At 41.8% G+C, this 22625-nt stretch overlaps 1 protein-coding gene across 1 annotated transcript in view; it reads left to right on the forward strand.

Annotated features, from left to right (window-relative positions):
- The window catches only part of metro (membrane palmitoylated protein 7-like protein metro), a 278984-nt gene that overhangs the window by 211823 nt on the left and 44536 nt on the right, over positions 1–22625 (forward strand). The gene's annotated exons all lie outside the window — the stretch shown is intronic.

The raw sequence follows: 22625 nt of genomic DNA on the forward strand, positions 1-22625 counted from the left end.
TCTTTCATTTGTTTCCTTGCGCTAACTCGCTATCGTGGGAGATAGCAATTAAGCATGATAACAATAGCAAAATATATTTACACACACACACACACACACACACACACACACACACACAGTGAGTTTGGTAAAGTTTTTGAAAGAAGAAAGCTGAGAGTAAATGAGTAAGAACAAGATTATTAGGTACAGTAGGGTTGAGGGACAAGTCAATTGGGAGGTAAGTTGTTTGAATGGAGAAAAACTGGAGGAAGTGAAGTGTTTTAGATATCCGGGAGTGGATTTGGCAGTGGATGGAACCATGGAAGCGGAAGTGAGTGACAGGGTGGGAGAGGGGGTGAAAGTTATGGGAGCGTTGAGAAATGTGTGCAAGGCGAGAACATTATCTCAGAAAGTAAAAATGGGTATATTTGAAGGAATAGTGGTTCCAACAATGTGCTATGGTTGTGAGGCATGGGTTATAGATAGAGTTGTATGGAGAAGGGTGAATGTGTTGGAAATGAGATGTTTGAGGACAATATGTGGTGTGAGAGATGTGGTAAGAGAAATGTGTGGTAATAAAAAGAGTGTGGTTGAGAGAGCAGAAGAGGGTGTTTTGAAATGGTTTCGTCACTTGTAGAGAATGAGTGAGGAAAGATTGACGAAGAGGATATATGTGTCAGAGGTGGAGGGAACGAGGAGAAGTGGGAGACCAAATTGGAGGTGGAAGTATGGAGTTAAAAAGATTTTGAGTGATCGGGGCCTGAACATGCAGGAGGGTGAAAAGCATGCAAGGAATAGAGTGAATTGGAACGATGGGGTATACTGGGTTCAACATGCTGTCAATGGATTGAACCAGGGCATGTGAAGTGTCTGGGGTAAACCATGGAAAGTTTTGTGGGGCCTGGATGTGGAAAGGGAGCTGTGGTTTCAGTATATTATACATGACAGCTAGAGACTGAGTGTGAACGAATGTGGCTTGTAGATTTGTGTGCTGAGAAAGGACTGGTGATTGGGAGTACCTGGTTTAAAGAGAGAGACATACATAAGTTTAAATATGTAAGTAGAAGAGATGGCCAGAGAGCATTATTGGATTATGTGTTAATTAATAGACACATGGAAGAGAGACTTTTGGATGTTAATGTGCTGAGAGGTGCAACTGGAGGGATGTCTGATCATTATCTTGTGCAGGTGAAGGTGAAGATTTGTATAGGTTTTCAGAAAAGAAGAGAGAAGGTTCGGGTGAAGAGAGTGGTGAGAGTAAGTGAGCTTGGGAAGGAGACTTGTGTGAGGTAGTACCAGGAGAGAATGAGGGCAGAATGGAAAAGGTGAGAGCAAAGGACGTAAGGGGAATGGAGGAGGAATGGGATGTATTTAGGGAAGCAGTGATAGCTTGTTTAAAAGATGCTTGTGGCATGAGAAGCATGGGAGGTTGGCAGATTAGAAAGGGTAGTAAGTGGTGGGATGAAGAAGTAAGATTATTAGTGAAATATAAGAGAGAGGCATTTGGATATGTTTTGCAGGGAAATAGTGCACATGAATGGGAGATGCATAAAAGAAAAAGGCAGGAGATCAAGAGAAAGGTGCAAGAGGGGAAAAAGAGGGCAAATGGGAGTTGGGGTGAAAGAGTATCATTAAACTTTAGGGAGAATATAAAGATATTTTGGAAGGAGGTAAATAAAGTGTGTAAGAAAAGAGAACGAATGGGAAAATCGGTGATGGGGGCTGATGGGGAGGTAATAACAAGTACTGGTGATGTGAGAAGGAGATGGAGTGAGTATTTTGAAGGTTTGTTGAATGTGTTAGATGATAGAGTGGCAGATATAGGGTGTTTTGGTCGAGGTGGTGTGCAAAGTGAGAGGGTCAGGGAGATTGATTTGGTAAACAGAGAAGAGGTAGTAAAAGCTTTGCTGAATATGAAAGCCATCAAGGCGGCGGGTTTGGATGGTATTGCAGTGGAATTTATTAAAAAAGGGGGTGACTGTGGTTGACTGGTTGGTGAGGATATTTAGTGTAAGTATGGCTCATGGTGAAGTGCCTGAGGATTGGCAGAATGCATGCATAGTGCCATTGTACAAAGGCAAAGGGGATAAAGGTAAGTGCTCAACTTACAGTGGCATAAGTTTGTTGAATATTCCTGGGAAGTCATTTGGGTGAAGGGTGAAGGGTGAAGGGATGTACAGAAGATCAGATTGGAGAAGAGCAGTGTGGTTTCAGAAGTGGTAGAGGATGTGTGGATCAGGTGTTTGCTATGAAGAATGTATGTGAGAAAACCTTAGAAAAACAAATGGATTTGTATGTAGCATTTATGGATCTGGAGAAGGCATATGATAGAGTTGATAGAGATGCTCTGTGGAAGGTATTAAGAGTATATGGTGTGGGAGGCAAGTTACTGGAAGCAGTGAAAACTTTTTATCAAGGATGTAGGGCATGTGTATGAGTAGGAAGAGAGGAAAGTGATTGGTTCTCCATGAATGTTGGTTTGTGGCAGGGGTGCATGAAGTCTCCATGGTTGTTTAATTTGTTTATGGATGGGTTTGTTAGGGAGGTGAATGCAAGAGTTCTGGAGAGAGGGGCAAGTATACAGTCTGTTGTGGATGAGAGGGCTTGGGAAGTGAGTCAGTTGTTGTTCGCTGATGATAATATATATATATATATATATATATATATATATATATATATATATATATTGAGAGGGTGAAGGCATGTACAGAGCATCAGATTGGGGAAGAGCAGTGTGGTTTCAGAAGTGGTAGAGGATGTGTGGATCAGGTGTTTGCTTTGAAGAATGTATGTGAGAAATACTTAGAAAAGCAAATGGATTTGTATGTAGCATTTATGGATCTGGAGAAGGCATATGATAGAGTTGATAGAGATGCTCTGTGGAAGGTATTAAGAATATATGGTGTGGGAGGAAAGTTGTTAGAAGCAGTGAAAAGTTTTTATCGAGGATGTAAGGCATGTGTACGTGTAGGAAGAGAGGAAAGTGATTGGTTCTCAGTGAATGTAGGTTTGCGGCAGGGGTGTGTGATGTCTCCATGGTTGTTTAATTTGTTTATGGATGGGGTTGTTAGGGAGGTAAATGCAAGAGTTTTGGAAAGAGGGGCAAGTATGAAGTCTGTTGGGGATGAGAGAGCTTGGGAAGTGAGTCAGTTGTTGTTCGCTGATGATACAGCGCTGGTGGCGGATTCATGTGAGAAACTGCAGAAGCTGGTGACGGAGTTTGGTAAAGTGTGTGGAAGAAGAAAGTTAAGAGTAAATGTCAATAAGAGCAAGGTTATTAGGTACAGTAGGGTTGAGGGTCAAGTCAATTGGGAGGTGAGTTTGAATGGTGAGAGGCTGGAGGAAGTGAAGTGTTTTAGATATCTGGGAGTGGATCTGTCAGCGGATGGAACCATGGAAGCGGAAGTGGATCATAGGGTGGGGGAGGGGGCGAAAATTTTGGGAGCCTTGAAAAATGTGTGGAAGTCGAGAACATTATCCCGGAAAGCAAAAATGGGTATGTTTGAAGGAATAGTAGTTCCAACAATGTTGTATGGTTGCGAGGCGTGGGCTATGGATAGAGTTGTGCGTAGGAGGATGGATGTGCTGGAAATGAGATGTTTGAGGACAATGTGTGGTGTGAGGTGGTTTGATCGAGTAAGTAACGTAAGGGTAAGAGAGATGTGTGGAAATAAAAAGAGCGTGGTTGAGAGAGCAGAAGAGGGTGTTTTGAAGTGGTTTGGGCACATGGAGAGAATGAGTGAGGAAAGATTGACCAAGAGGATATATGTGTCGGAGGTGGAGGGAACGAGGAGAAGAGGGAGACCAAATTGGAGGTGGAAAGATGGAGTGAAAAGGATTTTGTGTGATCGGGGCCTGAACATGCAGGAGGGTGAAAGGAGGGCAAGGAATAGAGTGAATTGGAGCGATGTGGTATACAGGGGTTGACGTGCTGTCAGTGGATTGAATCAAGGCATGTGAAGCGTCTGGGGTAAACCATGGAAAGCTGTGTAGGTATGTATATTTGCGTGTGTGGACGTGTGTATGTACATGTGTATGGGGGGGGGGTTGGGCCATTTCTTTCGTCTGTTTCCTTGCGCTACCTCGCAAACGCGGGAGACAGCGACAAAGTATAAAAAAAAAAAAAAAAAAAAAAAAAAAAAAAAAAAAAATATATATATAGGGGATGGGGAGAAAGAATACTTCCCACGCATTCCTCATGTGCCGTAGAAGGCGACTAAAGGGGACGGGAGCAGGGGGCCAGAAACCCTCCCCTCCTTGTATTTTAACTTTCTAAAAGGGGAAACAGAAGAAGGAGTCACGCGAGGAGTGCTCATCCTCCTCGAAGGCTCAGATTGGGGTGTCTAAATGTGTGTGGATGTAACCAAGATGAGAAAAAAGGAGAGATAGGTAGTATGTTTGAGGAAAGGAACCTGGATGTTTTGGCTCTGAGTGAAACAAAGCTCAAGGGTAAAGGGGAAGAGTGGTTTGGGAATGTCTTGGGAGTAAAGTCAGGGGTTAGTGAGAGGACAAGAGCAAGGGAAGGAGTAGCACTACTCCTGAATCAGGAGTTGTGGGAGTATGTGATAGAGTGTAAGAAAGTAAATTCTAGATTGATATGGGTAAAACTGAAAGTTGATGGAGAGAGATGGGTGATTATTGGTGCATATGGACCTGGGCATGAGAAAAAAGATCATGAGAGGCAAGTGTTTTGGGAGCAGCTGAATGAGTGTGTTAGTGGTTTTGATGCACAAGACCGGGTTATAGTGATGGGTGATTTGAATGCAAAGGTGAGTAATGTGGCAGTTGAGGGAATAATTGGTATACATGGAGTGTTCAGTGTTGTAAATGGAAATGGTGAAGAGCTTGTAGATTTATGTGCTGAAAAAGGACTGGTGATTGGGAATACCTGGTTTAAAAAGAGAGATATACATAAGTATACGTATGTAAGTAGGAGAGAATGGCCAGAGAGTGTTATTGGATTACGTGTTAATTGATAGATGCACGAAAGAGAGACTTTTGGATGTTAATGTGCTGAGAGGTGCAACTGGAGGGATGTCTGATCATAATCTGGTGGAGGTGAAGGTGAAGATTTGTGGGGGTTTTCCGAAAAGAAGAGAGAATGTTGGGGTGAAGAGAGTGGTGAGAGTAAGTAAGCTTGGGAAGGAGACTTGTGTGAGGAAGTACCAGGAGAGACTGAGTACAGAATGGAAAAAGTTGAGAACAAAGGAGGTAAGGGGAGTGGGGGAGGAATGGGATGTATTTAGGTAAGCAGTGATGGCTTGCACAAAAGATGCTTGTTGCATGAGAAATCTGGGAGGTGGGTTGATTAGAAAGGGTAGAGTGGTGGGATGAAGAAGTAAGATTATTAGTGAAAGAGAAGAGAGAGGCATTTGGACGATTTTTGCAGGGAAAAAATGCAAATGAGTGGGAGAGGTATAAAAGAAAGAGGCAGGATGTCAAGAGAAAGGTGCAAGAGGTGAAAAAGAGGGCAAATGAGAGTTGGGGTGAGAGAGTATCATTAAATTTCAGGGAGAATAAAAAGATGTTTTGGAAGGAGGTAAATAAAGTGCGTAAGACAAGGGAGCAAATGGGAACTTCAGTGAAGGGCACTAATGGGGAGGTGATAACAAGTAGTGGTGATGTGAGAAGGAGATGGAGTGAGTATTTTGAAGGTTTGTTGAATGTGTTTGATGATAGAGTGTCAGATATAGGATGTTTTGGTCGAGGTGGTGTGCAAAGTGAGAGGGTTAGGGAAAATGATTTGGTAAATAGAGAAGAGGTAGTAAAAGCTTTGTGGAAGATGAAAGCCGGCAAGGCAGCAGGTTTGGATGGTATTGCAGTGGAATCTATTAAAAAAGGGGGTGACTGTATTGTTGACTGGTTGGTAAGGTTATTTGATGTATGTATGATTCATGGTGAGGTGCCTGAGGATTGGCGGAATGCTTGCATAGTGCCATTGTACAAAGGCAAAAGGGATAAGAGTGAGTGCTCAAATTACAGAGGTATAAGTTTGTTGAGTATTCTTGGTAAATTATATGGGAGGGTATTGATTGAGAGGGTGAAGGCATGTACAGAGCATCAGATTGGGGAAGAGCAGTGTGGTTTCAGAAGTGGTAGAGGATGTGTGGATCAGGTGTTTGCTTTGAAGAATGTATGTGAGAAATACTTAGAAAAACAAATGGCTTTGTATGTAGCATTTATGGATCTGGAGAAGGCATATGATAGAGTTGATAGAGATGCTCTGTGGAAGGTTTTAAGAATATATGGTGTGGGAGGCAAGTTGTTAGAAGCAGTGAAAAGTTTTTATCGAGGATGTAAGGCATGTGTACGTGTAGGAAGAGAGGAAAGTGATTGGTTCTCATTGAATGTAGGTTTGCGGCAGGGGTGTGTGATGTCTCCAGTGGTTGTTTAATTTGTTTATGGATGGGGTTGTTAGGGAGGTGAATGCAAGAGTTTTGGAAAGAGGGGCAAGTATGCAGTCTGTTGTGGATGAGAGAGCTTGGGAAGTGAGTCAGTTGTTGTTCGCTGATGATACAGCGCTGGTGGCTGATTCATGTAAGAAACTGCAGAAGCTGGTGACTGAGTTTGGTAAAGTGTGTGAAGAAGAAAGTTAAGAGTAAATGTGAATAAGAGCAAGGTTATTAGGTACAGTAGGGTTGAGGGTCAAGTCAATTGGGAGGTAAGTTTGAATGGAGAAAAACTGGAGGAAGTGAAGTGTTTTAGATATCTGGGAGTGGATCTGTCAGCGGATGGAACCATGGAAGCGGAAGTGGATCATAGGGTGGGGGAGGGGGCGAAAATTTTGGGAGCCTTGAAAAATGTGTGGAAGTCGAGAACATTATCTCGGAAAGCAAAAATGGGTATGTTTGAAGGAATAGTGGTTCCAACAATGTTGTATGGTTGCGAGGCGTGGGCTATGGATAGAGTTGTGCGCAGGAGGATGGATGTGCTGGAAATGAGATGTTTGAGGACAATGTGTGGTGTGAGGTGGTTTGATCGAGTAAGTAACGTAAGGGTAAGAGAGATGTGTGGAAATAAAAAGAGCGTGGTTGAGAGAGCAGAAGAGGGTGTTTTGAAATGGTTTGGGCACATGGAGAGAATGAGTGAGGAAAGATTGACCAAGAGGATATATGTGTCGGAGGTGGAGGGAACGAGGAGAAGAGGGAGACCAAATTGGAGGTGGAAAGATGGAGTGAAAAAGATTTTGTGTGATCGGGGCCTGAACATGCAGGAGGGTGAAAGGAGGGCAAGGAATAGAGTGAATTGGAGCGATGTGGTATACAGGGGTTGACGTGCTGTCATGGAGTGAATCAAGGCATGTGAGCGTCTGGGTGGACCATGGAAAGCTGTGTAGGTATGTAAACACGTGTGTGGACATGTGTATGTACATGTGTATGGGGGGGGTTGGGCCATTTCTTTCGTCTGTTTTCCCTGCCTACCTCGCAGACCGGGATACAGCGACAAAGTATAAGAAAAAAAAAAAAAAAAAAAAAAAAAAAAAAAAAAAAATAAATATATATATATAAATATATATATATATATATATATATATATATATATATATTACCCTGGGATAGGGGAGAAAGAATACTTCCCACGTATCCCTGCATGTCGCAGAAGGCGACAAAAGGGAAGGGGAGCAGGGGGCTGAAAATCCTCCCCTTTTTTTTTTTTTTTTTTCCAAAAGAAGGACAGAGAAGGGGCCAGGTGAGGGTATTCCCTCAAAGGCCCAGTCCTCTGTTCTTAACACTACCTCGCTATCGTGGGAAATGGCGAATAGTATGAAAAAATATATATATATATATAATTATAATATATAATATATATATATATATTATAAATATATATAATATAATATATATATTTTTTTTTTAAACTATTCGCCATTTCCCACGTTAAACGAGGTAGCGTTAAGAACAGAGGACTGGGCCTTTTTTGGAATATCCTCACCTGGAAGGATGTAAATAAAGTGCGTAAGACAAGGAGCAAATGGGAATTTCAGTGAAGGGTGCAAATGGGGAGGTGATAACAAGTAGTGGTGATGTGAGAAGGAGATGGAGTTGAGTATTTTGAAGTTTGTTGAATGTGTTTCATGATAGAGTGGCAGATATTGGGTGTTTTGGTCGAGGTGGTGTGCAAAAGTGAGAGGGTAGGAAAATGATTTGTAAACAGAAAAGAGGTAGTAAAAGCTTTGCGGAAGATGAAAGCCGGCAAGGCAGCAGGTTGATGGTATTGCAGTAGAATTTATTAAAAAAGGGGGTGACTGTATTATTGACTGGTTGGTAAGGTTATTTAATGTATGTATGACTCATGGTGAGGTGCCTGAGGATTGGCGGAATGCGTGCATAGTGCCATTGTACAAAGGCAAAGGGATAAGAGTGAGTGCTCAAATTACAGAGGTATAAGTTTGTTGAGTATTCCTGGTAAATTATATGGGAGGGTAATGAATGAGAGGTGAAGGCATGTACAGAGCATCAGATGGGAAGAGCAGTGTGGTTTTTCAGAAGTGGTAGAGGATGTGTGGATCAGGTGTTTGCTTTGAAGAATGTATGTGAGAAATACTTAGAAAAGCAAATGGATTTGTATGTAGCATTTATGGATCTGGAGAAGGCATATGATAAGAGTTGATAGAGATGCTCTGTGGGAAGGTTTTAAAAATATAAGGTGTGGGAGGCAAGTTGTTAGAAGCAGTGAAAACTTTTAATCAAGGATGTAGGGCATGAGTATGAGTAGGAAGAGAGTAAAGGTGATTGGTTTCTCCACCATGAAATGTTGGTTTGTGGAGGGTGCATGAAGTCTCCATGGTTGTTTAATTTTTTTATGGATGGGGTTGTTAGGGAGGTGAATGCAAAGAGTCTGGAAGAAGATGGCAAGTATGCAGTCTGTTGTGATGAGAGCTTGGGGAAATGAGTCTGTGTTGTGTTGCTGATGATGATATATATAAATATATATATATATATATATATTTATAATATATAAATATATATAAATATATAGGGGATGGGGAGAAAGAATTCTTCCACGCATATCCTCATGTGCTGTAGAAGGCGACTAAAGGGGACGGGAGCGGGGGGGCCAAAACCCTCCCCTCCTTGTATTTTAACTTTCTAAAAAAGGGGGAAAAAAAGAAGAGTCACGCGAGGAGTGCACATCCCTCCTCTAAGGCTCAATTGGTGTATAAATGAGTGGTGATTAACCAAGATGAGAAAAAAAAGGAAGAGATTGGTGTATTTTGAGTAAAGGAACCTGGATGTTTTTGCTCTGAGTGAAACAAAGCTCAAGGGTAAAGGGGAAGAGTGGTTTGGGAATGTCTTGGGAGTAAAGTCAGGGGTTAGTGAGAGGACAAGAGCAAGGGAAGGAGTAGCACTACTCCTGAATCAGGAGTTGTGGGAGTATGTGATAGAGTGTAAGAAAGTAAATTCTAGATTGATATGGGTAAAACTGAAAGTTGATGGAGAGAGATGGGTGATTATTGGTGCATATGGACCTGGGCATGAGAAAAAAGATCATGAGAGGCAAGTGTTTTGGGAGCAGCTGAATGAGTGTGTTAGTGGTTTTGATGCACAAGACCGGGTTATAGTGATGGGTGATTTGAATGCAAAGGTGAGTAATGTGGCAGTTGAGGGAATAATTGGTGTACATGGAGTGTTCAGTGTTGTAAATGGAAATGGTGAAGAGCTTGTAGATTTATGTGCTGAAAAAGGACTGGTGATTGGGAATACCTGGTTTAAAAAGAGAGATATACATAAGTATACGTATGTAAGTAGGAGAGAATGGCCAGAGAGTGTTATTGGATTACGTGTTAATTGATAGATGCACGAAAGAGAGACAGTTGGATGTTAATGTGCTGAGAGGTGCAACTGGGGGGATGTCTGATCATAATCTGGTGGAGGTGAAGGTGAAGATTTGTGGGGGTTTTCCGAAAAGAAGAGAGAATGTTGGGGTGAAGAGAGTGGTGAGAGTAAGTAAGCTTGGGAAGGAGACTTGTGTGAGGAAGTACCAGGAGAGACTGAGTACAGAATGGAAAAAGTTGAGAACAAAGGAGGTAAGGGGAGTGGGGGAGGAATGGGATGTATTTAGGTAAGCAGTGATGGCTTGCACAAAAGATGCTTGTTGCATGAGAAATCTGGGAGGTGGGTTGATTAGAAAGGGTAGAGTGGTGGGATGAAGAAGTAAGATTATTAGTGAAAGAGAAGAGAGAGGCATTTGGACGATTTTTGCAGGGAAAAAATGCAAATGAGTGGGAGAGGTATAAAAGAAAGAGGCAGGATGTCAAGAGAAAGGTGCAAGAGGTGAAAAAGAGGGCAAATGAGAGTTGGGGTGAGAGAGTATCATTAAATTTCAGGGAGAATAAAAAGATGTTTTGGAAGGAGGTAAATAAAGTGCGTAAGACAAGGGAGCAAATGGGAACTTCAGTGAAGGGCACTAATGGGGAGGTGATAACAAGTAGTGGTGATGTGAGAAGGAGATGGAGTGAGTATTTTGAAGGTTTGTTGAATGTGTTTGATGATAGAGTGTCAGATATAGGATGTTTTGGTCGAGGTGGTGTGCAAAGTGAGAGGGTTAGGGAAAATGATTTGGTAAATAGAGAAGAGGTAGTAAAAGCTTTGTGGAAGATGAAAGCCGGCAAGGCAGCAGGTTTGGATGGTATTGCAGTGGAATCTATTAAAAAAGGGGGTGACTGTATTGTTGACTGGTTGGTAAGGTTATTTGATGTATGTATGATTCATGGTGAGGTGCCTGAGGATTGGCGGAATGCTTGCATAGTGCCATTGTACAAAGGCAAAAGGGATAAGAGTGAGTGCTCAAATTACAGAGGTATAAGTTTGTTGAGTATTCCTGGTAAATTATATGGGAGGGTATTGATTGAGAGGGTGAAGGCATGTACAGAGCATCAGATTGGGGAAGAGCAGTGTGGTTTCAGAAGTGGTAGAGGATGTGTGGATCAGGTGTTTGCTTTGAAGAATGTATGTGAGAAATACTTAGAAAAACAAATGGCTTTGTATGTAGCATTTATGGATGTGGAGAAGGCATATGATAGAGTTGATAGAGATGCTCTGTGGAAGGTTTTAAGAATATATGGTGTGGGAGGCAAGTTGTTAGAAGCAGTGAAAAGTTTTTATCGAGGATGTAAGGCATGTGTACGTGTAGGAAGAGAGGAAAGTGATTGGTTCTCATTGAATGTAGGTTTGCGGCAGGGGTGTGTGATGTCTCCGTGGTTGTTTAATTTGTTTATGGATGGGGTTTTTAGGGAGGTGAATGCAAGGGTTTTGGAAAGAGTGGCAATTATGCAGTCGGTTGTGGATGAGAGAGCTTGGGAAGTGAGTCAGTTGTTGTTCGCTGATGATACAGCGCTGGTGGCTGATTCATGTAAGAAACTGCCGAAGCTGGTGACTGAGTTTGGTAAAGTGTGTGAAAGAAGAAAGTTAAGAGTAAATGTGAATAAGAGCAAGGTTATTAGGTACAATAGGGTTGAGGGTCAAGTCAATTGGGAGCTAAGTTTGAATGGAGAAAAACTGGAGGAAGTGAAGTGTTTTAGATATCTGGGAGTGGATCTGGCAGCGGATGGAACCATGGAAGCGGAAGTGGATCATAGGGTGGGGGAGGGGGCGAAAATTCTGGGAGCCTTGAAAAATGTTTGGAAGTCGAGAACATTATCTCGGAAAGCAAAAATGGGTATGTTTGAAGGAATAGTGGTTCCAACAATGTTGTATGGTTGCGAGGCGTGGGCTATGGATAGAGTTGTGCGCAGGAGGGATGGATGTGCTGGAAATGAGATGTTTGAGGACAATGTGTGGTGTGAGGTGGTTTGATCGAGTAAGTAACGTAAGGGTAAGAGAGATGTGTGGAAATAAAAAGAGCGTGGTTGAGAGAGCAGAAGAGGGTGTTTTGAAATGGTTTGGGCACATGGAGAGAATGAGTGAGGAAAGATTGACCAAGAGGATATATGTGTCGGAGGTGGTGGGAACGAGGAGAAGAGGGAGACCAAATTGGAGGTGGAAAGATGGAGTGAAAAAGATTTTGTGTGATCGGGGCCTGAACATGCAGGAGGGTGAAAGGAGGGCAAGGAATAGAGTGAATTGGAGCGATGTGGTATACAGGGGTTGACGTGCTGTCAGTGGAGTGAATCAAGGCATGTGAGCGTCTGGGGTAGACCATGGAAAGCTGTGTAGGTATGTATATTTGCGTGTGTGGACGATGTGTATGTACATGTGTATGGGGGGGGGGTTGGGCCATTTCTTTCGTCTGTTTCCTTGCGCTACCTCGCAGACGCGGGAGACAGCGACAAAGTATAAGAAAAAAAAAAAAAAAAAAAAAAAAATATAAAAAAATATATATATATATATATATATATATATATATATATATATATATATATATATATATATATATTATCCCTGGGGATAGGGGAGAAAGAATACTTCCCACGTATTCCCTGCATGTCGCAGAAGGCGACTAAAAGGGAAGGGAGCAGGGGGCTGGAAATCCTCCCCTTTTTTTTTTTTTTTTTTCCAAAAGAAGGAACAGAGAAGGGGGCCAGGTGAGGGTATTCCCTCAAAGGCCCAGTCCTCTGTTCTTAACACTACCTCGCTATCGTGGGAAATGGCGAATAGTATGAAAAAATATATATATATATATATATATATATATATATATATATATATATATATATATATATATATATATATTTTTTTTTTAAACTATTCGCCATTTCCCACGTTAACGAGGTAGCGTTAAGAACAGAGGACTGGGCCTTTTTTGGAATATCCTCACCTGGAAGGAGGTAAATAAAGTGCGTAAGACAAGGGAGCAAATGGGAATTTCAGTGAAGGGTGCAAATGGGGAGGTGATAACAAGTAGTGGTGATGTGAGAAGGAGATGGAGTGAGTATTTTGAAGGTTTGTTGAATGTGTTTCATGATAGAGTGGCAGATATAGGGTGTTTTGGTCGAGGTGGTGTGCAAAGTGAGAGGGTTAGGGAAAATGATTTGGTAAACAGAAAAGAGGTAGTAAAAGCTTTGCGGAAGATGAAAGCCGGCAAGGCAGCAGGTTTGGATGGTATTGCAGTAGAATTTATTAAAAAAGGGGGTGACTGTATTATTGACTGGTTGGTAAGGTTATTTAATGTATGTATGACTCATGGTGAGGTGCCTGAGGATTGGCGGAATGCGTGCATAGTGCCATTGTACAAAGGCAAAGGGGATAAGAGTGAGTGCTCAAATTACAGAGGTATAAGTTTGTTGAGTATTCCTGGTAAATTATATGGGAGGGTATTGATTGAGAGGGTGAAGGCATGTACAGAGCATCAGATTGGGGAAGAGCAGTGTGGTTTCAGAAGTGGTAGAGGATGTGTGGATCAGGTGTTTGCTTTGAAGAATGTATGTGAGAAATACTTAGAAAAGCAAATGGATTTGTATGTAGCATTTATGGATCTGGAGAAGGCATATGATAGAGTTGATAGAGATGCTCTGTGGAAGGTTTTAAGAATATATGGTGTGGGAGGCAAGTTGTTAGAAGCAGTGAAAAGTTTTTATCGAGGATGTAAGGCATGTGTACGTGTAGGAAGAGAGGAAAGTGATTGGTTCTCAGTGAATGTAGGTTTGCGGCAGGGGTGTGTGGTGTCTCCATGGTTGTTTAATTTGTTTATGGATGGGTTTGTTAGGGAGGTGAATGCAAGAGTTTTGGAAAGAGGGGCAAGTATGAAGTCTGTTGGGGATGAGAGAGCTTGGGAAGTGAGTCAGTTGTTGTTCGCTGATGATACAGCGCTGGTGGCTGATTCATGTGAGAAACTGCAGAAGCTGGTGACTGAGTTTGGTAAAGTGTGTGAAAGAAGAAAGTTAAGAGTAAATGTGAATAAGAGGAAGGTAATTAGGTACAGTAGGGTTGAGGGTCAAGTCAATTGGGAGCTAAGTTTGAATGGAGAAAAACTGGAGGAAGTAAAGTGTTTTAGATATCTGGGAGTGGATCTGGCAGCGGATGGAACCATGGAAGCGGAAGTGGATCATAGGGTGGGGGAGGGGGCGAAAATCCTGGGAGCCTTGAAGAATGTGTGGAAGTCGAGAACATTATCTCGGAAAGCAAAAATGGGTATGTTTGAAGGAATAGTGGTTCCAACAATGTTGTATGGTTGCGAGGCGTGGGCTATGGATAGAGTTGTGCGCAGGAGGATGGATGTGCTGGAAATGAGATGTTTGAGGACAATGTGTGGTGTGAGGTGGTTTGATCGAGTAAGTAACGTAAGGGTAAGAGAGATGTGTGGAAATAAAAAGAGCGTGGTTGAGAGAGCAGAAGAGGGTGTTTTGAAATGGTTTGGGCACATGGAGAGAATGAGTGAGGAAAGATTGACCAAGAGGATATATGTGTCAGAGGTGGAGGGAACGAGGAGAAGAGGGAGACCAAATTGGAGGTGGAAAGATGGAGTGAAAAAGATTTTGTGTGATCGGGGCCTGAACATGCAGGAGGGTGAAAGGAGGGCAAGGAATAGAGTGAATTGGATCGATGTGGTATACTGGGGTTGACGTGCTGTCAGTGGATTGAATCAGGGCATGTGAAGCGTCTGGGGTAAACCATGGAAAGCTGTATAGGTATGTATATTTGCGTGTGTGGACGTATGTATATACATGTGTATGGGGGTGGGTTGGGCCATTTCTTTCGTCTGTTTCCTTTGCGCTACCTCGCAAACGTGGGAGACAGCGACAAAGCAAAAAAAAAAAATATATTAAGCAGCCACAGTGACATTGCACATCCTTGCGTAACACCTACATGTATCCAAAAACTCACTCAGGTCTCCATCCACTCTTACATATACATTTGCTACTCTATAAAAGGCTTTTATACCATCCAATTGTTGTCCCCCTTCTCCATATATCTTTATCACATCCTCATAAAGCATTCCACTTGACTGTCATACACTCTCTTCACATCCTTAACTTCTTACCTTTCTCTAAATACTTTTCCACAGTCATCTTTATTACAAAATTCTGATTCACACATCCCCTACTTTTCCTAAAACCCCCTTACTCTTCACTTATTGTGTATTCAGTCACTTCCATCACTGTCAGTTAATGTTCTTGCATACACTTTTCCTGGTATATTTAATAGACTTATTCCCCAATAATTGCTACATACATCCTGAGCACCATCTCCTTTGAATTAAGGAACAATATTAGCTTTCACCCAATCTTGAGGCACATCCTTCTCTTTCCATGCTAAATTACATATCAGATGCATTTACTTTGTCACACTTTCTCCTCTGTACTTCAGCACTTCTGTTGAAATTCCATCCACCCCAGGTGCCTTTCCTACCTTGAGCCTCATTATTGCCCTTCTTACCTCCCTTTTTGCTATTGACCCCTGCACTTGTATCTTCTTCCTTCCCTCCTCCATACCCATGCATGTAACAGCTGTTGCCTGCTGTTCTCCCACATTCTTCAGTTCTTCAATATACTCTTTCCATCTTCCTTTTACTTCCTCCTTTTGATTCAGCAATTCTTCTTCCTTACTTCTCACATCACCATTTCCACTCTTACATCCACCTCTTTTCTTTTTTACCTCCTTCCAATATGGTTTCTTATTATCCCAAAACTTTTCACTTAACTTTCCTCTGAAATCTTAACTACTATTTCTTTGCTTTCCTCTATCAGCTTCTTAACATTCCACTTACATATTTTGTATTCTTCCCTCCTATTAAGCAATCTATCATATGCCTTTTTCTTCTCTTCCACAGCATTTTTAATCTATTCTATCTACCATGCATTGCCATTTTTACTCATATATCTCATTACCTTGTATCCAACTACTGATTCTACAACCTTAATGCTCCTGTTTTGTTATTTCACCTGTGGGTTTATTCTCATCTGACATTGTCTCTCGAATCCCTCATGCTTGTGGAACAAACTGCAGAGAAAATAGACGTAAGTTTTGAAATCTGAAAAACATTTTCTCTGAAGCAGAGTCCCATGATTCTCTCTCTCTCTCTCTCTCTCTCTCTCTCTCTCTCTCTCTCTCTCTCTCTCTCTCTCTCTCTCTCTCTCTCTCTCTCTCTCTCCTCTCCCTCTCTCTCCTCTCTCCCTCTCTCCCTCTCTCTCTCTCTCTCTCTCTCTCTCTCTCTCTCTCTCTCTCTCTCTCTCTCTCTCTCTCTCTCTCTCTCTCTCTCTCTCTCTCTCTCTCTCTCTCTCTCTCTCTCTCTCTCTCTCTCTCTCTCTCTCTCTCTCTCTCTCTCTCTCTCTCTCTCTCTCTCTCTCTCTCTCTCTCTCTCTCTCTCTCTCTCTCTCTCTCTCTCTCTCTCTCTCTCTCTCTCTCTCTCTCTCTCTCTCTCTCTCTCTCTCTCTCTCTCTCTCTCTCTCTCTCTCTCTCTCTCTCTCTCTCTCTCTCTCTCTCTCTCTCTCTCTCTCTCTCTCTCTCTCTCTCTCTCTCTCTCTCTCTCTCTCTCTCTCTCTCTCTCTCTCTCTCTCTCTCTCTCTCTCTCTCTCTCTCTCTCTCTCTCTCTCTCTCTCTCTCTCTCTCTCTCTCTCTCTCTCTCTCTCTCTCTCTCTCTCTCTCTCTCTCTCTCTCTCTCTCTCTCTCTCTCTCTCTCTCTCTCTCTCTCTCTCTCTCTCTCTCTCTCTCTCTCTCTCTCTCTCTCTCTCTCTCTCTCTCTCTCTCTCTCTCTCTCTCTCTCTCTCTCTCTCTCTCTCTTCCAAGCTGTTAGTGGCCAGGAAATAGTGGGTCGATGACTTCTTTGTGATCAAGGTTAAGCCTGAAATGAGTAAGTACCCATTGTGTTCCCCCAAAATACAAAGGGTGAGACTGCCTAACCCTAATATTCCCAGAGACTGTCCTAGAGAATATCTCATGCTTGTGAGGCACTGCTTTAGAGAGAAAGGGTTTTTCAATTTAAAGGATTAGAAACCATTTTTTTCCCCATTTTCTTCCAGTTATTCTTGTATCATGTGTCAACAGAGGAAAAAAATTTCTAGTGTAGTCAAGACGAATTAGATGCTTCGTGAACAAAGCCAGATATTGCAATTTTGTTTTAACTGCAGATGTGATTATTTTCTGCTAATACAAGTACTGACATATATGATTATAGGGTGTAATGACTATTAATTTTGTTAATAACAGTGTAACAAACTTTTTTCCTATCTCTTGTACTTGGTAATAAATGTTATTTTCTACTTGATTATGTCGAGAAAGTATATATGATCGCTATTATTCCCATGAAACTTTGCTTTTGTGATCAGGACAGTGATATTTTGAAATTTACCTATTTTCAGAACATTCCAGATAAATTCAGTGCTGAATAGCTGATATAAAACTTTCTAGAAGTTTCCAGTAATATAAGTAGTATGAATATAAGGGCCTTAAGTCAACTAGTTCAGTGTAGATCTAGCTGCCTAAGTGGGTAAATATACAGTAAACCCTCGATTTAACTGACTTATAAGGGGAGAGGTTATCTGTTAATGCCAAAAGTCTGTTAAATCAAATGTAACCTATTTGTGTGTCACAATTAAGTTTACACTTTCTTTTAACTCCTCCATCACTGTAGTAGGGTTTAGTGTGTGGTATGATAGTTGGGCGACAGGCACCCAGCAGCATGGGAACGCTCACCAGGCAGCTGAAGGCAGGAGTCAGACTGAGATAAAGGTGATGTCACCTCTCTCTTGTGAAAAGATACTTCTTTATAATAAAGTGAGGATGGACCACTTGCTTTCATTGCACCTCTTACATGGCACAGTGAGTAGGGTCTGGACCTATGCAGGAAAATTCCAAGTTATTGCAAGGCTGCTCACTTTCTTCAGGAGATGGGGTGCACCCAAAGAAATAGCCTTCTACAGAGGAACCAGTCTAGACAGAGAAGATGGAAGCTTTGTACAAAAAATTGGGAATTATGGCCCTCATCTCTTCAGTCCACTTCCCAGTCCAATGGACATCCCAAAGCAGAGGTAAAGGCAGCCAAATGGGTGTTGAGGGGCAACACTGCACAACAGCAAAGTGACTCATGCTTTGCTCCAATATCTCAGCACCCTCCTAAGAGTGGAATAAGTCACCCACACAACTGGCAGCAGGAAGACAGTTGCAAGATGGTGTCCCAACACCTGACAACATTATCTGATAAACCGACAATGGAGAACTGCTATGTGAAACAGGGAGTGTACCATAGCAGAGAGCTGGGTTTACATGCAGAGCAGCCAGCAGCCCTGCAGGTGATGCTACTACGCTGCCCCAGCTGTCCATGGGCACTCTTGTCTGTATACAGGACATCATTTCAAAGGTGTGGGGCAGTAATGGAGGTGAAACCACATAGACAATACTTAGTGAAGCTGGGCAGCAGTGGCCAACAGTCATTGTGAAACCAATGTCAATTACGGTCCCAGGGTTTCACTAATCCCCATGACAACCATGGGTCAAGGGGAGTACCCACCAGCATCGGCTTCACCCCCAGTTGTGATAACACCTAGCCTCAGTGTTTAGCATGTGATACGATAGTTGGGAAGCGGGCACCTGGCAGCATGGGAATGCATGGTGGTTGGTTGGAGGCAGGAGTCAGACTGAGATAGAGGTGATGCCACCCCTCTCCTGTGAAAGGGTACTTCTTTATAATAAAGTGAGGATGGTCTACTTGCTTTTATTGCACCTCTTACAATCACTTAATGCCATTTTGAATTTTAAGGATTGCAAAATTATTTAATTAGTAAAGTCACAATTCTGAAATAATGGAAACACTTTGTATACAACCTGACCGCATGATAGCTTGAGACAGATTGAGACTGAAACAAAGCTAGTCTACCCCACACTACAAAAAAAAGTGCAATATGAAATGTGCAAGGTGTGGCATTTGAGATTTTTTCATGTTTTGAATTATCATTAATGTTCTGTATTGTTATTTATCTGTTTAATCTGAAATCTGATATATCGGGTTCCATTAAGTCAAGGGTTTACTCTATATACATTTTTATGAGATGGCATCTAGAGGCTGCAAGCATCTGGCAAACACATTTTCCTATGTCTGTGGCCAGTTTATCAAAACGAGTGAAAAAGTACTCCGTGGCAGCATCAGCTAAGATGTGCAAGGCCTGCAAGGCATATTCCAGTGTGCCTGTCATGGATCAAGACAAATTCTGGACTCCTCATTTCACCTGCAATTAATGCAAAAAAAACTCTGGAAGGTAAGCAAGGCAATTGTTGCTTGTTTGGATGGCAGAATTTTTTAAGATGTTTTAGAATTTTTAAAATTTAGATTTTTTTAATTTCAATATCTTTAAGTTTCACTGTTATTGAAAGAAATATCATGTATGGAATATGTTGAGATTCTTTCTTACACATTAGTCATGGATGAAATATGTTTATAGACAAATGGATAATTTTTTTTCATAATCACAATTTTTTATTGTTCTTTTTCAGGATGGTACAGAGGGGAATAGACAGCCATGAAGTTTGCTATCCCAAGAATCTGACTGGAACCCACTGACTACTCAAGCAATTGCTATTTCTGCATGTTGGGCCCTTCCAAAACTTGGACTGGTAGGACTGCACCTGCTGTCACATATCTGGGCCTTCCAACATCCATTGCCCCAGTGCCACACGGCCCTGAGCTCCCTGTACCCACTCCTCCAGAGAGAGAGAGAGCAGCTGTCATCCAAAAAGACCAGCAAGTCAGAGGGGGAGGACAACATTGTAGATCCAGATTACAATTCCAGAGTTGCAGCTGAGGAGAGAAACCCATACTGCCCCAGTCAAAAAGACCTCAGTTACTTGCTCAGGGATCTTTGGTCTCACAAAGTCCATTGCCGAGCTTTTGATGTATAGGTTCAAGCAGTGGAACTAGTCGGATGAAAGTGTACAAATTGCAGATCAGAGGAAGTGTCACTTAGATTTTTCCAGCTTCTTCACCTGTCAAGATGGTCTTTGCTTCTGCCACAATGTAACCAGTCTGTTCAAGGCAATCAGAATTGCCTGTAACCTGGACAACTGGTGCCTCTTTATTAATGGCTCATCCAGGTGCCTCAGAGCCGTGCTGCTTCATAATGGGGACAAGTACCTGTCTCTCCCCTGGCTTACTCGATGCACGTCAAAGAATGCTTTAGTGTCAAGACCTTGCTAGATGTCTTGAAGTATGATGAGTACAGCTGGGAGGTCAGTGGCATTTCTGATGAGCCTTCAAGGCAGTTTAATACAGCTGGGAGGTCAGTGGCATTTCTGATGAGCCTTCAATGCAGTTTAACCAAATTTCCCTGCTATCTTTGCCTTTGGGACAGCAGAGACACCACAGCATACTACCACAGGCAGGACTGGCCACAGCAAAGCAAATTCTCTGTGGGGATGAACAACAAGTGGGAGCCTCTGATGGATCCCTAGGTGTTGATACCACCACTGCACATAAAATCAGGCCTTATGAAACAATTTGTCACAGCTCTAGATAAGAAGTCTACAGCCCTCAGGTACCTTCAAGACATCTTCCCTAAGCTGTGTGAGGTGAAGGACAAAGCCAGTGTCTTTGTCAGACCTCAGATAAAGAAGATCGTGGAGTATAAGGAATTCCCCGAGAAACTCACTAGGAAGGAGAAAGCTGCTTGGCACAACTTTGTCTGGGCTTCCTGGGCAATCACAAGGCAGAGAACTATATGGAGCTGGTTGCGACTATGGTGAAGAACTACAGCAAAATGGGCTGCAGGATATCCTTCGAAGTCCATATCCTTGATGCTCATTTTAATGAATTCAAGGAGAATGTGGAAGCATATTCAGAGGAGCAAGGTGAGCGCTTGCACCAGGATATACTGGACTTTGAACACTGCTACCAAGGAACATAAAATGAGGACATGATGGGAGACTATATTTGGGATCTGATTCGTGAAAGTGATTTACAGGACAATCATAAATCTCGAAATACCACTCACTTTCTTAATCCATTGTGATTACTTTTGTTGAACGTTAGTGTAAATACATGTTAATTTTGATTCATATGTTGTTTTTCTGACTTGATGTGAGTAAAGATGTGCAAATTCACCTGTTGCCCAATGAAAAATAGGTAAACTTCAAAATATCACTGTTCTGGTCACAAAAGCAAAGTTTGAAGAGAGTAATACACTTTTTCTCTGCTTTTTTATGCATAAGTAAGTAGGAAAGCAAAAATGGGTATGTTTGAAGGAATAGTGGTTCCAACAATGTTGTATGGTTGCGAGGCGTGGGCTATGGATAGAGTTGTGCGCAGGAGGATGGATGTGCTGGAAATGAGATGTTTGAGGACAATGTGTGGTGTGAGGTGGTTTGATCGAGTGAGTAACGTAAGGGTAAGAGAGATGTGTGGAAATAAAAAGAGCGTGGTTGAGAGAGCAGAAGAGGGTGTTTTGAAGTGGTTTGGGCACATGGAGAGGATGAGTGAGGAAAGATTGACCAAGAGGATATATGTGTCGGAGGTGGAGGGAACAAGGAGAAGAGGGAGACCAAATTGGAGGTGGAAAGATGGAGTGAAAAAGATTTTGTGTGATCGGGGCCTGAACATGCAGGAGGGTGAAAGGAGGGCAAGGAACAGAGTGAATTGGAGCGATGTGGTATACCGGGGCTGACGTGCTGTCAGTGGATTGAATCAAGGCATGTGAAGCGTCTGGGGTAAACCATGGAAAGCTGTGTAGGTATGTATATTTGCGTGTGTGGACATATGTATATACATGTGTATGGGGGGGGGGTTGGGCCATTTCTTTCGTCTGTTTCCTTGCGCTACCTCGCAAACGCGGGAGACAGCGACAAAGTATAAAAAAAAAAAAAAGTAGGAAACAACCCTTACCTCCTAAGGAAAAGAAATTGTGTTTTGCAGTGTAATCTGCGTTAATAATGCAGATTCATGCATTTGGAGTACATATTTAGGCATTTCATTTAGATATTTTGCTCATATTTAGTGTCATACAGTATACTGAAAAAAACATTTTACACAAACATTATGCAGTTTCTTATTAGGAAACTGAATTTTCAGTATTGAGTATTATTCTCGTGAAATCTTATTACAAGAGAAAGAATCTTTGTGGTCAGTTTAAGCTAGAAATGGAAGGAAATGGTCATGTTCAGATTTTAATTTTTTCTTGGAAAAATTACATCTTTGGGGAATGTCTCTGAAATGTAAATTTGTTGTGAGAATGTTAAATGGAAGATAATCCATCAATTTTTTAATAGTTTCTGTATTTCCTTGATTTCCTTCTCATTTTATCTTGTTAGTGCTGATAGTAACATTCTCCCCATTTTGAATACACTTTGGAATATTGCATTTAGCTCATCATTTCCTCTCTGATTAAACAACACAACTTTTCTTCCCTGCTACTTTTTTAACTGATTATTAGATCCTGCTGAGCTTCTGGAAAATATTTGGGTTTTTACATGCTCACTCTTTTGCTCTGTGGAAATATCTGCTTCTCCTTGAATTTAGTGTACTCATTTTTTGCTCACATACCAGGTTTTTGGCATTTTTAGTAAATCACATCTTTCTTTTTGCTATCCATTTATTTTTTGATGTAATCATCTTCAGGTATCTTTTATATGATAGCTTTCACTGAAAAATCTGTAAGAATGTTCCTTGTCTCCAGAATTAGATTTCCTTGTATGTATTCCAAAAGACTTTGCTTGACTTGAAGTAGTTGTTACCCTTCTAACTCTTTTTTAGTTAAGGTTTCATTTCAAATTATACATTATGTAATT

Source organism: Panulirus ornatus, chromosome 6 (genome assembly GCF_036320965.1).
Source record: "Panulirus ornatus isolate Po-2019 chromosome 6, ASM3632096v1, whole genome shotgun sequence".
In the NCBI taxonomy this organism is placed as follows: Eukaryota; Metazoa; Arthropoda; class Malacostraca; order Decapoda; family Palinuridae; genus Panulirus; species Panulirus ornatus.